Genomic DNA, 14,164 nt, shown 5'->3' with positions numbered 1-14,164 from the left:
TGCTATCCTGTTTGCTTAGAAGCCTAGTTTCTAGTTTCAATGAGGGTTTCACTGACAGATCTTTTGATGAAGATCTTTGATGAATTTCATAAGTGGTGTTGGTATAGCTTTTGGTGGAGTTTCATAATGTTGTTGGTGATCATGTTCAAAACTTGGAAGATGGAGATCATAGTTGTAGCATGTAGACCTATATTGGGTCCCAGTTGGTCTAGGTTATGGACCAGCTTTAATGAAGCGTATGGATTGGACTTCTCAATATGTTTTCAGGATGTCTTATGTGTTTGATATTATTTATTTTTTAAGACTGACATGTTTTATAATTATGTAATTGGATTATTGTTTGGTGGCCGACTTTATTGTTTATGGTCGAGGGTTTGTATATATAATGTAATATCTCATTGTAGATCAAGATGGTAATGTTCATGGTCAAGGGATATAATTTACGAATAATGTAATATCATTTAGGCAGAGGACTTGGTCGATCATTAAAGATAGAATTGGTTTTATGTAAGAGGATTTACTCCTTCGGTATTGAGCTTAATCAGAACTGTACTCAAGCATAGGAGATGTTGTCTTTGCAGTTCAACCACTTCTCCAGATTGTAGTCTAGATTTCTATGTAGTCAGTGAGGCTCCTTTTGTGATGAGCGATGCACTCTATGTTGGTGGCCTTCATGCAAGTGGAGGCCCCTCAATTGTAATTCACATACTTATAGCAAAAGTATTATCTAGCTATGGGTAGGCTTCCTACCATGGTGTTTCTCTTTACCGGGTTTTCCACGTATAAATATTTGTGTCATGTGGATAGTATTTATTCTATGATTATTATTTATGCTTAATTGGTTTAACTGCTATTCTAGTATTTGGTTTAAGAATTCCCATATTAATGTTTTAATTTCTAATGGTCTTGGTAATTTGTGAGAATTGATTCCCCCCCCCCTCTCATTTGTCTTCCGGTTATCCAAACTGTCTAACAACTTCATCCTATCACTTGATTACTCAATGAATTTGAAGAATATAAAATTAGCCTTGTGTATAGGGAAGCCAATGGAGTAGCAAATGAGCTGACAAAAAATGTGAAAAAGGGGGGCGATGTGTGGGGGATGCAATGCTCATGATTGAAAGGTAGTGTCAAGGTTTTCATTTGGAACAAGTAGTAAGGGAAGAATGATGAAGGATGATGATGACATAATTGAATTTGGTGATCATGCTCTGATGAAATAGGAGATTTTATATCTCGACAATGGAGATGTTGGAAGTTTCAATATAGAAGCAAGTGAATTTTAATGCCTCCAATTATTTAACAGCCCATGTGGATAGCAACACATCACAAAATTCCCCAAAAAATTGCAATCATGTAGGGCCAACATCTACGTGTCAAACCCACCTTGTATGTCTCCCCAAAAATGAATACCGAAGTGTGGGACATCTTTGATAGGGGAAAAATAACCCTATTATTTATAATCATTAAAGGTAGTGATGAAGACCTCTCATCCTAGTTTATAAATAGCTAGAATAATGGGATAGTGGTGGTGAGTGGTGTTAAAATGGAGGTGTTGGAAAAGATAATTAACTAAATAAATGGTTTGAAGTGGGGTGGTGAAAAAGTCCCCATCTACATCAAAAGAAAGCCTATGAGGATTATTTGTTTTTTTTCGTAGAGGATGACAAGAGGCTAAAGAGATACAAGATCAAATTTAGCAAAGAAGATCATTTGGTTCCATTGGGAGCCATTATCTATCACCTAATAAAGTACTTCATGTTGGAGAGTTAACTTGCAATAGTCCAGGGGTGCCATTTCCCCCTTCTCAATCACCTAGGACATTATAAACCTATTGCTTATCTATTCTTTTTATTTTTATCCATGGAAAATTGTGCTTCTAAAGGGGTTTACCCATTGTTAAAATAGGACTTGATTTTTTCCATTTATAATTACTTCTTAGAGAATACACCTAGGCTCAATCGTACTTCACCCCATAATTCTCCTAAGGATGATGACCAAAACCCACCTCCTCCTAGTAGCTCTAAGAGTAAAATTTCCTTTCAAGATGATGCACCATCTACCTCCCATGTTATTTTTTCTTGTGATGCCTTACTTTGTTATCCTAAAAAGTAAAATATTATCCTAGGAGGGAAAACCATATTCCTATAACCCTAGTAGGTCAAGCCCTAAGATTGTGTGTCACATAGGAAAAGTAGTGATTAGGTCACCAAAACATGGCTTTGTTGCTTTCATTTTCCCTAATATTGATATTTTTGATAGCAAGCTATCCAAGGAGGATAGAACCACCTCCTCAAAAGAACGAAGGTCTTCTAGCTTGGTTAAAATTTTGGCTATTTGCTAGAGTGCCAAGGTTATAGGAAAAAAACACCTAAAAATAAAGTTGTTGATGATCAGTCAAAAGAGTCTACCTTTAATGGTGAGGAAATAGAGAGCAACAAGTAAACCCAAGAAAAAACCCTTAATCTTGTTCTTGAAGATTCCCTCCGTCACTCTCCTTTAGTAGAGACTCAATTTAATGAGGAACTAGAAGGGCTCAATAGTTTCATGGACTATGACGATGATAAAATGGAGGAAAGGAATGTTTGTTCTGGTACAATTGAGTCTGAGGATAAGCATTTATTGGTTGTAAAATTAGAGGACTTGAATGCTAGGTTTGATAGTTTGGATAGCCCCCAAAATTGCCTAGGATGCTAAAGAAATAGGGTGTGGATAAAAGGTCTCTAGAGTGGAATTGAGAACCCAGTTAAGCTTGATTAAAAATTGATGTCAAAAATAGCTATGGGGGTGGTGTTAGTGGGCCAAAAAAATGAGAGAAAGAGAAAGAGGAAAGCTCAAGTAGGGAAAAGGATGGACAAGCCATAGGAGAGAAGATCAATGCCTCATCTCCTTGGGAGATGGAGCTAGAACTAGAGGAGATGTTGGATGGATAGATCTATATCTCTTAATGCCCCTATGTTGTTTCTTTTTAATATTCCTTATAGTATATGTTCTTAGGTTGTTCTTTCAATACTTAAACTTTTTAGTTCTTATATCTATATCTTTATAAAATCTTCTATTGTTTTGCTGGTGGGCTTGACCTCTAAGCCCTTGTTTTATTTTGATTCATTGTTTTTTATTTGGATGTATGAGGGGTTGGTGTCCTTCCGCACATAATCTAATCAAAATGAATAAAATAGAATGAAGAAAAATACATACAACTCATGAACCAATCAATCAATCCTAAATAAAAAACAAAAGTACATAAAATAATCCTAATAACCAACTGTCTAATCCTATCATATTCTTTGGACATGTCTAGTTTAATAGATATATCATTCTCCTTACAACAACCCATAGAGTGAATGGTTTCAAGATAAACAAAAATACAATAAAAATTTTGATGGTCACTACAAAATACCCCTTATTAAAACAATATTAAATAATTGTAATGATAATCTTGTAAGAGATATTACAAAGTGGTTAGATGAAATAAATCAAGATGTTTTACCCCCATTTTATTAGTAGTCAAATTGGAGAAAAAGTAGAACTTATTTCTTAAAGAATCTATTTATTATTCTACAATTTATATCCAAATAATAGAATATCATCCTTCAATATATTTGAGAATTATTAAAAATATCATAAGGAAGCCATTAGGATTAAGAGACATACTTTATTCATTTAAAAAACAACCATTATTATTGTGAGAGTGATAGGTTCTATAAGAAAACCAACTATATCCCCTATAACCAAGAAAGGGATACAATATAAAATATCCCTTTTGTCCTCCAACACTATATGACCATTTTCCTTAATTAAAAAAAAAAAGAGAAATGCTTCCCTATTAATCAGGGAGGAAAGATATATGAATTCCTTGAGAAAATAATAGATGATGCCTAAATTTGTGTCTTGGTTTTTCTTTCCCCCTTCCAAACTCCATTGTGTTGGAGTATGTAATTTTTACCAACAATAAAATGTAAGAGATAAATGATAAATATAGAATATCCTATAGCGGAGAAGAGATAAATGATAAATATAGAATATTCTAGAATGGAAACAAGATAAAGACAAATGAGAGTAATATTAAATATTTGTTATGTCAGGTAGGTTCTAAAATTTTCTTAGAAGTATTTATAATGTTTTCATCATCAGGAATTTAGTAATCAAGAATGTTGTAGCATTCTCAACATTTGTAATGATTGTATTAAGAAAATGATTGATGAAGAATTGCGCTAGAGCACTTGAGGATTCCATGTTTGTATTTCTCTATATATGATTGATTATATTTATGAGTTTATGCTTATGTTCCATCCACCCTCATCAAAGTGGTATCAGAACATAGGTTAGAGGATTGGTAGGAATCTGTGAATAGCGCAGGTGAATTATGTTTGCAAATAGAAGATTGAGGAGATTGGTAAGTTACTATGTTTTGTTCTTGAAGCTGCTTGAGAGAGGTTAATCTAGCCAAAGAATTTTGAAGCTGAACCAAAGATGAGACCAAGGCGAGTCAAGGGAAAAGAAAAATCATTCAAGATCTACTATTTTTAGTTTGAAGACCAAGATATATCGCTGGTGCAGGGAGGATAACACATAGTTGCAGCTAAAAGATAGACATAGAACACACAAGACAAAACAAAAGATTAGGGTTATTGATATAATGATATATATTAAGTTTTGATTTTAGGTTTAAAAGTGTTAAACATTTAGAATTGATGGACATTCTTTAAAATTAATATGTTGTTTAGTATGTAAGATTTAAGATCCATTAATACTAATTGATTTATTTGTAAAGAAAAAATAAAAATTATTCATATATGTATGTCGAATCATTGAAATGTTGACATGTGACGCTAAACTGATGCTTCGATCAATTCCATGCAACATGCAGTTCCACCATTAAACTCCACTTCTATTCACCGGCACCATCACCGTCATGCACCGTCGCTGTCATTCTGTAGTTAATGGCTGAGTTATATAGGATTTCGTTTCCACTGTTGAATCTCTAGTTAATTTCCATATTACATGCATAAACAATAGTTTATCCTCCTAGTCAACCTCGGTGATTAATGCATAATACATGCATGAAATAAAGAAGTGCAGATCTAATTTTTTCTTTTAGGGTTGATTCTCTATATAGAGATGTCATATTTTGAGTTATATATATACAGAGAAAGAGCTCATTAGAGAGGCAAGATTTAATCAGAATTGATTGAATAATTACAAGAATCTTATGTGTATTAAAATCCTCTGCAAGTGGTTTTTTATCTCTGTTTCTTTGTTGTAGCTGTGTGCAGATTTTACAAATTGGTATCAGAGCCGGACGATAGAGGAAGAATTGAGGTTTATAGATCTTGGGTGTGAAGTATCAAAGTTAGGATAAGAGCAAGGAGAAAAGACATGGCTGCCCATTTCAAATGGAGATTGCAGATCGCTGTCAAGGAAAATGAATGAAAGAGATCGCTGTTTTTTGTTTGCTTGCCGTTAAGGAGAACAGCCAGAAAAAGATTATTGTTAAAGACAAAGAGAGAGGTTGAGCTGTAAAAAAAAAAAGGAGCTGAGATCAAAGCCACTAGTCAAAGGTGAAATTGTTGTTAAAGGGGAGCCCACAGGCTCAAAGACACAAAGTTCGTGGATTTGGTAAAAGGTTGAAGAATTTCTTTGAATCTTAAGCAATTGAATAAGGTGAGTTTAATTATTTGTTTTAATGGAAAAATCAGGTAAAAAGAGGAAAAAAGAAAATGTAAGTTTAATGTGTGAAAAAGATATGTTGAATGAAAGAATTGATAGAAATTAAAAAGTATAATTCAGATGTGATAGAAAATTTAAAGGAGTTTACACAAGAAAGATGTGAGTATTTGTTTGAAATTGAGAAGCTTGAAAAAGAAATGTAGAATATTAAAGCTAAAAATAAAGCATTAGAAGTAGAATTAAAATTGTTCGATAAAGTCAAGAAGGCGAATGAAGATCTCGAAGAGCAGTTAAAGTTGTTGGCAAAAGAAAATGATAGCCTAAGGCTGAAGCCTCTTGTACATGATGTTGCATATGATACAAGTGATTTGTCTCCTTTGGTTGATATGGATGATGTACCAAAATTTTTTGTAGGTGAAGATTGTGAAGTTGAATGTAAGGATGTGCTTGCATGCACCGGTGTAGGTTGTGATATTAAAAACAAAGTTTATTCTGAAAATAATTATGAAGGTCTTGGAGTGTCCACATTGTAACAGGAAAGGACATAGGAAAGAAAAATGTTGGGATCTACATCCTTTTACCCTATGTGGGTTAGGAAATCATTGTGAAAAGATGTGCTAGAATAGAGAATCAAATAATTAATATGTGTCAGGTTGCATGAAAATAGATTGTGGGTGGAATTGTGGATCAAGTTGGCGAACAGTTACAGATATGATCAAAACTTTGTTCAGGTATAAAAGTTCATATGTGAATGAGAGGAATCATCAAAGTGTTGAATGTTCACGTCAAAAGAAAATATTGTCTAGCAAGACGTCCTCAAATATTGAGTTTGCAAGAAGATTCAAATTGAGGTTTTGAAGGTTTGGAGGAAGCAAAAAGAAAGGAAAGATCTAAAGATCAAGAGATGGTTAGAAGTTATGAAGAAAAGAAAATAGCAGAAAAAGTCTGAAGACTTGGTTATGGATATCAAAAAGAAACAAAAGAAAAGACTATAGTCACTTACAAGGGAATTTGAGTGTTGAAGCACTCTTGGTCAAAATTAAGGGGGAGTTCATTAAAGCTTTAATAATTCTTAGCACATGCAGTTCCACTATTAAACTCTGGTTCTATTCATCGTCACCATCACTGTCATGCATAGTCTCTGTCATGTTGTAGTTCATGGTTGAGTTATAAAGGATTTACTTTCCACTATTGAATCTCTAGTTAATTTACATATTACATGCATAAACAATAGTTTATCTTGCTAGTCAAGCTCAGTGAATAATGCATAATACATGCATAAAATAAAGAAGTGCAGATCTATTTTTTCCTTTTAGGGTTGATTCTCTATATAGAGATGTCATATTTTGAGTTATATATATACAGAGAAAGAATTCATTATAGAGGCAAGATGTAATCAGAATAGATTGAATAAATACAAGAATTTTGTGTGTATAAAAATCCTCTGCATGTGGTTTTTTATCTCTATTTCTTTGTTGTAGCTATGTGCAGATTTTACATGAAAGAAGTCATGGGGCTATAGAATATCACTACAGCAAGGATAAGTTGTCTCCTACAAAGGATCTCAAGATTGCAGAGTTACAAGCACTTATTAGAGAGGTAGGAGAGGTGGCACCATTTTTGAGAAGCCCATTATCAGGATCCACATCAGATAAAGCCATTGCAACATTTAAAGGAGGGATTAAAGACAAGTTCGGTGATGGTTGAAGAAAGGGTTTGATATATCAAAATTGCCAAGCCACCTAGTGGGTTTCAAAAAAAATATAGGTGTAAGAAAACACAAAGCCGAAGAAATCATAGATTGCAACATCAATTAGAGAGGAGAGCTCTACGTAAATAGAACACAATTTTGATAGAAAAGACCAGTTGCTAGAAGAAAGAGACGTGCTTGATGTAGAATTGAAAAATGCAGAGAACAAATAAACACAAACAAATTTTTTTATTCAAATTCCAAAATAGATTGGATTACATTTTGCACCTCAATCTGTCAATACAAAATAGACTCACATACTTTACTCTCATCTGCTTAAACCTGGCATTAAGGAAAACTATTAATATAGTTCATAGCCATTAACTTAGTTATATTTCTCTAGTTCTGAATGAATGACTACAAATTATATTGGTTGATAATAGTTGATGGATTTCGTATGCATTATTCACACAACTCTTTTAAATGGTAGATATAAAATTGAACTAATGAAAATTATATCTAAACAATTGTCTAAAAATTATAATCATAGCTGAATTTCTCACATTTTGGTGCACGGAAATGAATTTGAGTTGAATGGTGATGAGACTCAAGCATCACTTGCCAATATACTCCCCCTTGATGTTGAGACTCACAACTTGATCTCAAAGCTTTGTAAACTAGATCTTTAAAACCTAATGTGACCTTGTACAGGATAACTCAATGTAGCAAAATTCAAACCTTTGTAACTCATTGTGCTATATTTCTCTTTCTTTCTCTAAAGAAGACTTATAGTCTTTCACACTCTTTCACATCACATTGTGTTTTTCAATGTATCAATCAAAATAAGTGGTCATTAGCCACTTGACTGAAACATTAAAATTTTGATTTACCATTATTTATGTCTATGTTAAAGAATTTAGGCTCATGCAAATTTTTCAACATACTTGTTACCTTACTCCATCTAGATCCATTAATACATTCATAATGAATCTCCATACAAAATTTCATAGATTTTCCATTCCTCCTATTCTAACATGAATTTTTACAATGATTTTTCAAGCCAAAAATTGAAGGGTGAAAATCCCAACACTTATTTGCTTTATATCCTTCCATATGACAATGTGAAATTACAGTCCTTGAGCTGATTTGCATGAATCTGTAACACTAACAAAATTAGATCTATCTTTCTTACCATATCTAAGACCTTCATTCTTGAGCCTCGTAACCACTTGAATGGGCTCTCTAATTCCTTGTCCATGCTTTCCTAATCCTCTTCCTTTATATCCCATTTTTTGCATGATCTTCAAACTAATATTATTTTCAAAATGACCTTTTTTTTTAACTTCACAACTTGAACTTGTAAGATTTGGAGATTCACACATATCCTTACCTTCAATTTCACCATCTCCACTTAAAGAAACGTTAGCCACATCTACATCATCTGATTGATCAAGAGAACAAAACAAATCTTCTTTTCCACATGAGACATCACAAACTAATGCCTTTGATTTCAAAAGTTCATTTTGGTTTTCCAATAATTTTAACCTTTTGTCCAAACTTTCATTCTTCTTCTTGAATTTCTCCAATTCCTAATCAAAAATGTCATTTTCACAGGAATTTTCATACGTGTCTGTTCTCAATTCCTTTATTATTTTTATCAATTCTGAAGAAAACTTTTCAAATTTCACCAATCCATTTTTCAAAAAATCCTTTTCACACATTAAACTTGCATTTTTTTCCCTCAACTTTTTTCGCTGACTTCCCCATTGAAATAAATTTTTAGTCACTTTTTGCACTTAATTGTTATTCCATTACAATGACCACCTTTCTTTCATAGTGCTTGATAGCTTCTATTGACTGGAGATAAATGACTACTTCCCCCTCCTTTTGTTCAATAGTTATCTCAACTCTCTTTGACTGGTCGCTCTTTTTTTTTTTCTTACAATATGGAAGGTTGTTTTCAACTAAACAAGGTAGCTAACTTGAACTTCTCAAGCAACAGTCACACCTTCGACTAGGAAAACTTTAAAAAAAAATAGTAACCGTTCTTACCTCAATTGACAGCTTCTACAAAGCATTGTGCCTAATTTAAAAAAAAAAAATTATTCAGTCCAAAACTTATTTGCCAATGATTTTTTTTTCTTTTTCTTTTTTCAATAGTTTTCCTATTCAAAAACTATAGTGGTGGGCAATTACCTCATTCCTATGGCTTCCTTGATAGGATCTATAAGACCTTTGAATGTCAACAAATCTTCCTCAGATGTTGCCTCTATCTTTAGTGGTCTCAACTTTCTTTTGGCTTACAGACTTGCATTCCATCTTTGATCTATTTGAAACTATGATCTAATTTGAGATGTGATCTCTTCTCTTCAAAACATACCATTTTACATCGCAAGTTTCAATCTTAATATTGGTGGCTTCCTAAATAGATACAAAACTATCATAGAGGATCTCTTTATATTTTTTATTTTATTTTTTCAAACATGCATGACATACATTTTAGAGGAAATTATATTTGTTTCAGTCTCATTTTTAATAAGTTACGTACTAGCTGAAGGAAAACATGGAGGTGCAGAAAATAAACAAGAATAAAACAAACTTAAAATATTATATTAGCAGAGTAAAATTTACATCAACTGATTTGAGCTACAACTCACAAATTGTGGCCCCATAACAACCTTCTATAGACTCATTTTTTTTAATACAGATTCATGGTTTTCATACATACACCTCTACAAATTACATCCTATTTCAACCAAACACTTCCTTTGTTTTTACTGCAACATTATTTCTAAACTCTTCTACTATTTTATAATAAGGAGGAAAAACCAAAAAATATTAAATAACAATACTGCATATTATATAGGAAATGTTTGAATCACAAAACCGATAATAGGTGATGCTCTTCAATATGGATTTGGCTCAAAGCACATCGAATCCTCGAGGTTACTCCTCAAGTCCTCAATATTTTTCCTCAAAAGTTTAGAGATCTCATAGAAATCAGAGCTTTCATAAATCAGTGTGGTTCCAAAATCAATACTCTAATCAGGGCTCCTTTAGGCGGCAGAACACCCGGATAGACCCCGAGAAAGCCTCAAGCTACCAAAAGAATCTTAAATTTCAACGGCTTCATAAGAGCCAGAACTATCAAATTCACTCTTAGTTGGGTTCTCAAGCAGGCTTCCCTCAAGAGAGAACAATCTTTCCTTGCTGGTCTAGCATTGCTCAGCAAGCAAGTAAGCAAAAAAATTGGTTTAATAATGTTGTGAAGTAGCAAATCTTAGACTCTTGGGCTAAGAAAGTAGCAATAGGCCCAAATAGCATCCATATTTCAGCTAGGGATTAGGGATTTTCTCCTCCCAAGCAGACCCTATCATGTAACCAGCATTCCCATTATCAAAATTTGCATGCTCACCCTTTAGCCACATCCACCTTGTCCTTTAGGGGTCTGAGGGCCTGGGGTTTCAAAAAACTTTTCCCCCATGGCCAACTCCTAACTTTGAACACAAAGATCATAAATGGAATAGGAAGTCCATGGGTAGCAAACTTTTTGTTCTACCTTTAGAATCTTTGAATCCTATGATTTCTTGATTCAAAGAAAATGCTTTCTTCATGCAATGGTGTGGTAGTGGCAAGGATAGCAAAGACATAATCATCTGGTGGAAGTCCTCCTTTCTAGGTTTAATTTTAGCCAAACAACTTCAAAATGATTTTTTCTTTTTAGAATGTGTTGACTCATCTTTGAAGAAAGCAATCACAAAAGGCAGTCCTTTGGTTTTCCAAGGCTCAACCTTTCATTTTCTAGATTGGAAACCAAGATTTGACCTGGTGCATCATAGATTCGAGAAAACTCCAGTGTGGTTGTCTTTAGTAGGCCTCCCATTTGAGTTTTTGTGTCTGGAGGCTCTGTTGAAGATCGGCAACACTTTAGGATCCTTAGTGGGAATTGAGGCGTATTTCCTGAAAGGTCTCAAAGGATATTTAGCTAACATTTATGTTGAGATTGACCTTAACAAAGGCTTTTATAGACATTTAAAAATCAATTCTGAAATGGGTAGATGGAACGAGAAAGTAATGAGAATGGGAAAGGAAATCCCTAGCAAATATATTCTCCGAAACCAAATAGTTAAAATTATCTCTTTGGTAGCTTCTATGGGAGCTCTCAACCTACCTCATCCACCTTCAGAGAAAACCACTGCTGGTCAATACTTTGGGAAGATGGTCAAGGGATTGCAAAACCTATCGGACCCACTTGCTTTGGATGTAGCCCAAGAAAGCAAGAATGCTTCTCGGTAGTCTCAAGATAGAGCTTTAGATTCTCCACCTATATCTCCAACTCCTCCAGACTAATAGTTCCTTCATTCTCCTAGAATAAATCAATTTTCTATAGATAAACTAGTCGAGCTGAATCAATCAAATCCAGGTTAGGTTCCTTAGACCTCTCTACCTTCTTCTTTAAGTTGTCCTCCTCTCATTCTATCCCTGATTGTTAAGATCCAATCTCAAAAGGTTGTTAGGAGTTTGTTTGGTAAAAAAAAAACTCCTTCCCTGAGCAGAGGAGCTTTCAATATATTCTCCCAACCTCCTGTTAAGGTTTCAAAAAGGAAGAATAGTTTAAGGTGAAAGAAACTCAGGGGAACCCATCAACTAATAAAATCTAGTAAAAGTAAACCTATGCATATTGCAAAAATCCTACACGAAGAGGATTTCATTGAAAAGGACCTTAAAGCTAATCTAGATGAGGAATATGAACCCCACTAATGTGAAGGAGAGATCTCTCCTTCTTCAGATCTACCCCCATCAAACTAGCATTTTAATCTCTCGGTGGAAATCCCTTACCCATTTTTATTTTCTCTGCCTATAGTGCCTCAAGGTCTGGATTTGTCTATAGATAAGAATGCTAAGAAACTTCTTCAGGATTTTATGATAGAGGATGAAGACCAGGACTCAATCTCAGATACTCCTCTAGCATTACTGTACTCTCATATTAAGGAAAAAAGAAAACTAGGGATGCATCAGAATCAAGAGGGATTGGAGAAACCAAACTTTGGATCTTCCCCTCCTAAGAAGGGTTGCAAATCCCTCATTGAGTCTAGATCCCAAGATGGTGTTGCAAAGAATCAATCAAAACTATCAAATCTCTGGAAAGTAGGGAAGGGAAATCCCCTTCTTGAACAATAATGAAAATCCTATCATGGAATGTTAGGGGTCTTAATTCCCCTAACAAGTAGAGGGTGATCAAAAGAAGGATCCTTTTGGTCAACGCAAACATAATCCTCTTGCAAGAAACTAAATTGGAGTGTAAGCAAGCAATCTCATTTGGAACTGGAATTAGTCCTTTGTTTTAGGTATCTCTGTAATTGATAGTGGCCTTAGAAGGGGCCTCTAGAGGCTTAATGACAATCTGGAAGCATTCCCAAGTCAAAGCTGAGGTTATCGCTTCTAACAGAAATTGTCTTCTTGCTAAAATTACTCATCTTTAGTCAAATACTTCCTTTTTTGTTATAAATACTTATGGCCCAGTGTTGCCACACAAAAAGTGTCTCTTATGGTCCTCTTTAGATGGAGTCTTGTCTTCTTTGACTGAGGAATAACTTTTCATAGGGGGAGACTTCAATGCCATTAGGACTGCTTCCGCCAAAAGGGGAGGAATCGCCCACTTAGGTGGATCCCAGGAGGACTTTAATGATTGGATCGAAAGGAATGATCTATTGGAAATAGATTCAAGGGACACCTTCACCTGGACAAATAGAAGGAAAGGTTTCAGCAATATAGCTGAAAAAATAGATAGATGCTTTTGGCAAGGAGACTTGAGGCTCTTTACCTTTACTCTCTACTGCGTTGTTCTCCCTTGCTCAAGATTGGACCATTACCCCATTTTTCTCTCTCTGCTAGGTAATCAGGAAATTTCTAGAGCTCCATTTAGGTTTGAGAATATGTGGATGAAAGATCCAAATTTTCTTACTTTGATAGAGAATTGGTGGAAGGAAGAAACATTTGAAGGATCAAAACTCTTTTGATTTATTGCAAAGTTAAAATTAGTAAAGAAGAAATTGCTCCAATGGAATTCTAAGCACTTCAAAAACATTTTTTCAACAAAAGGATCACTAGAAGAGAGATTGGTAGCTCTAAATGACAAGATCATTTTGGTGGGAATGGATCAAGAATCCTTTCATAGAGAAAAGAAACTCCTTTTGGAGTATGAGGATATCCTTTCAAAAGAAGAAATTTTCTGGAAATAAAAGTCTAGAGAGAACTGGCTCAGAACAGGGGATAAAAATATCAAGTTTTTCCATAATGTAACAAAGCTCATAAGGAGCAAGAATTGGATATGAAAATTGGAGACAAAGTATAACCAAATCTCAGAGGAACCTGACAAGATAAAGAAAGAGATCACCACCTTTTATTTGAATCTCTTAAATAACATAGAAGGATCTCAATTGTTTGAACAAAAAAAGTTTCTGGAAGTGATCCCCAAGATCATTGTAGACTAGCAGAACCAGAAACTGAATGAGAGCATTAAGTTGGAGGAAGTATTTCAAGCCCTTAATCAACTTCCCTCTGGTAAGGCTCCTGGCCCGGATGGCTACCTTGCGGATTTCTTCAAGAAGTGTTGGCATATATTAGGTCAAGACCTTTTAGAAGCTCTATAATGCTCATAGTGCTCATTCCAAAGAAGGAGAAAACATTAAATCTAGGCTATTTCAGACCCATTTCCCTATGCAATAAAGTCTACAAAATCCTCTCAAAAGTCATGATGATAAGAATGAAGCCCCTCATGGAAATTAGTATATCAGATGAACA

The sequence above is a fragment of the Cryptomeria japonica genome, chromosome 8 (assembly GCF_030272615.1).
Source record: "Cryptomeria japonica chromosome 8, Sugi_1.0, whole genome shotgun sequence".
Taxonomy (NCBI): domain Eukaryota; kingdom Viridiplantae; phylum Streptophyta; class Pinopsida; order Cupressales; family Cupressaceae; genus Cryptomeria; species Cryptomeria japonica.
Note: the sequence above shows the minus strand (reverse complement) of the source record.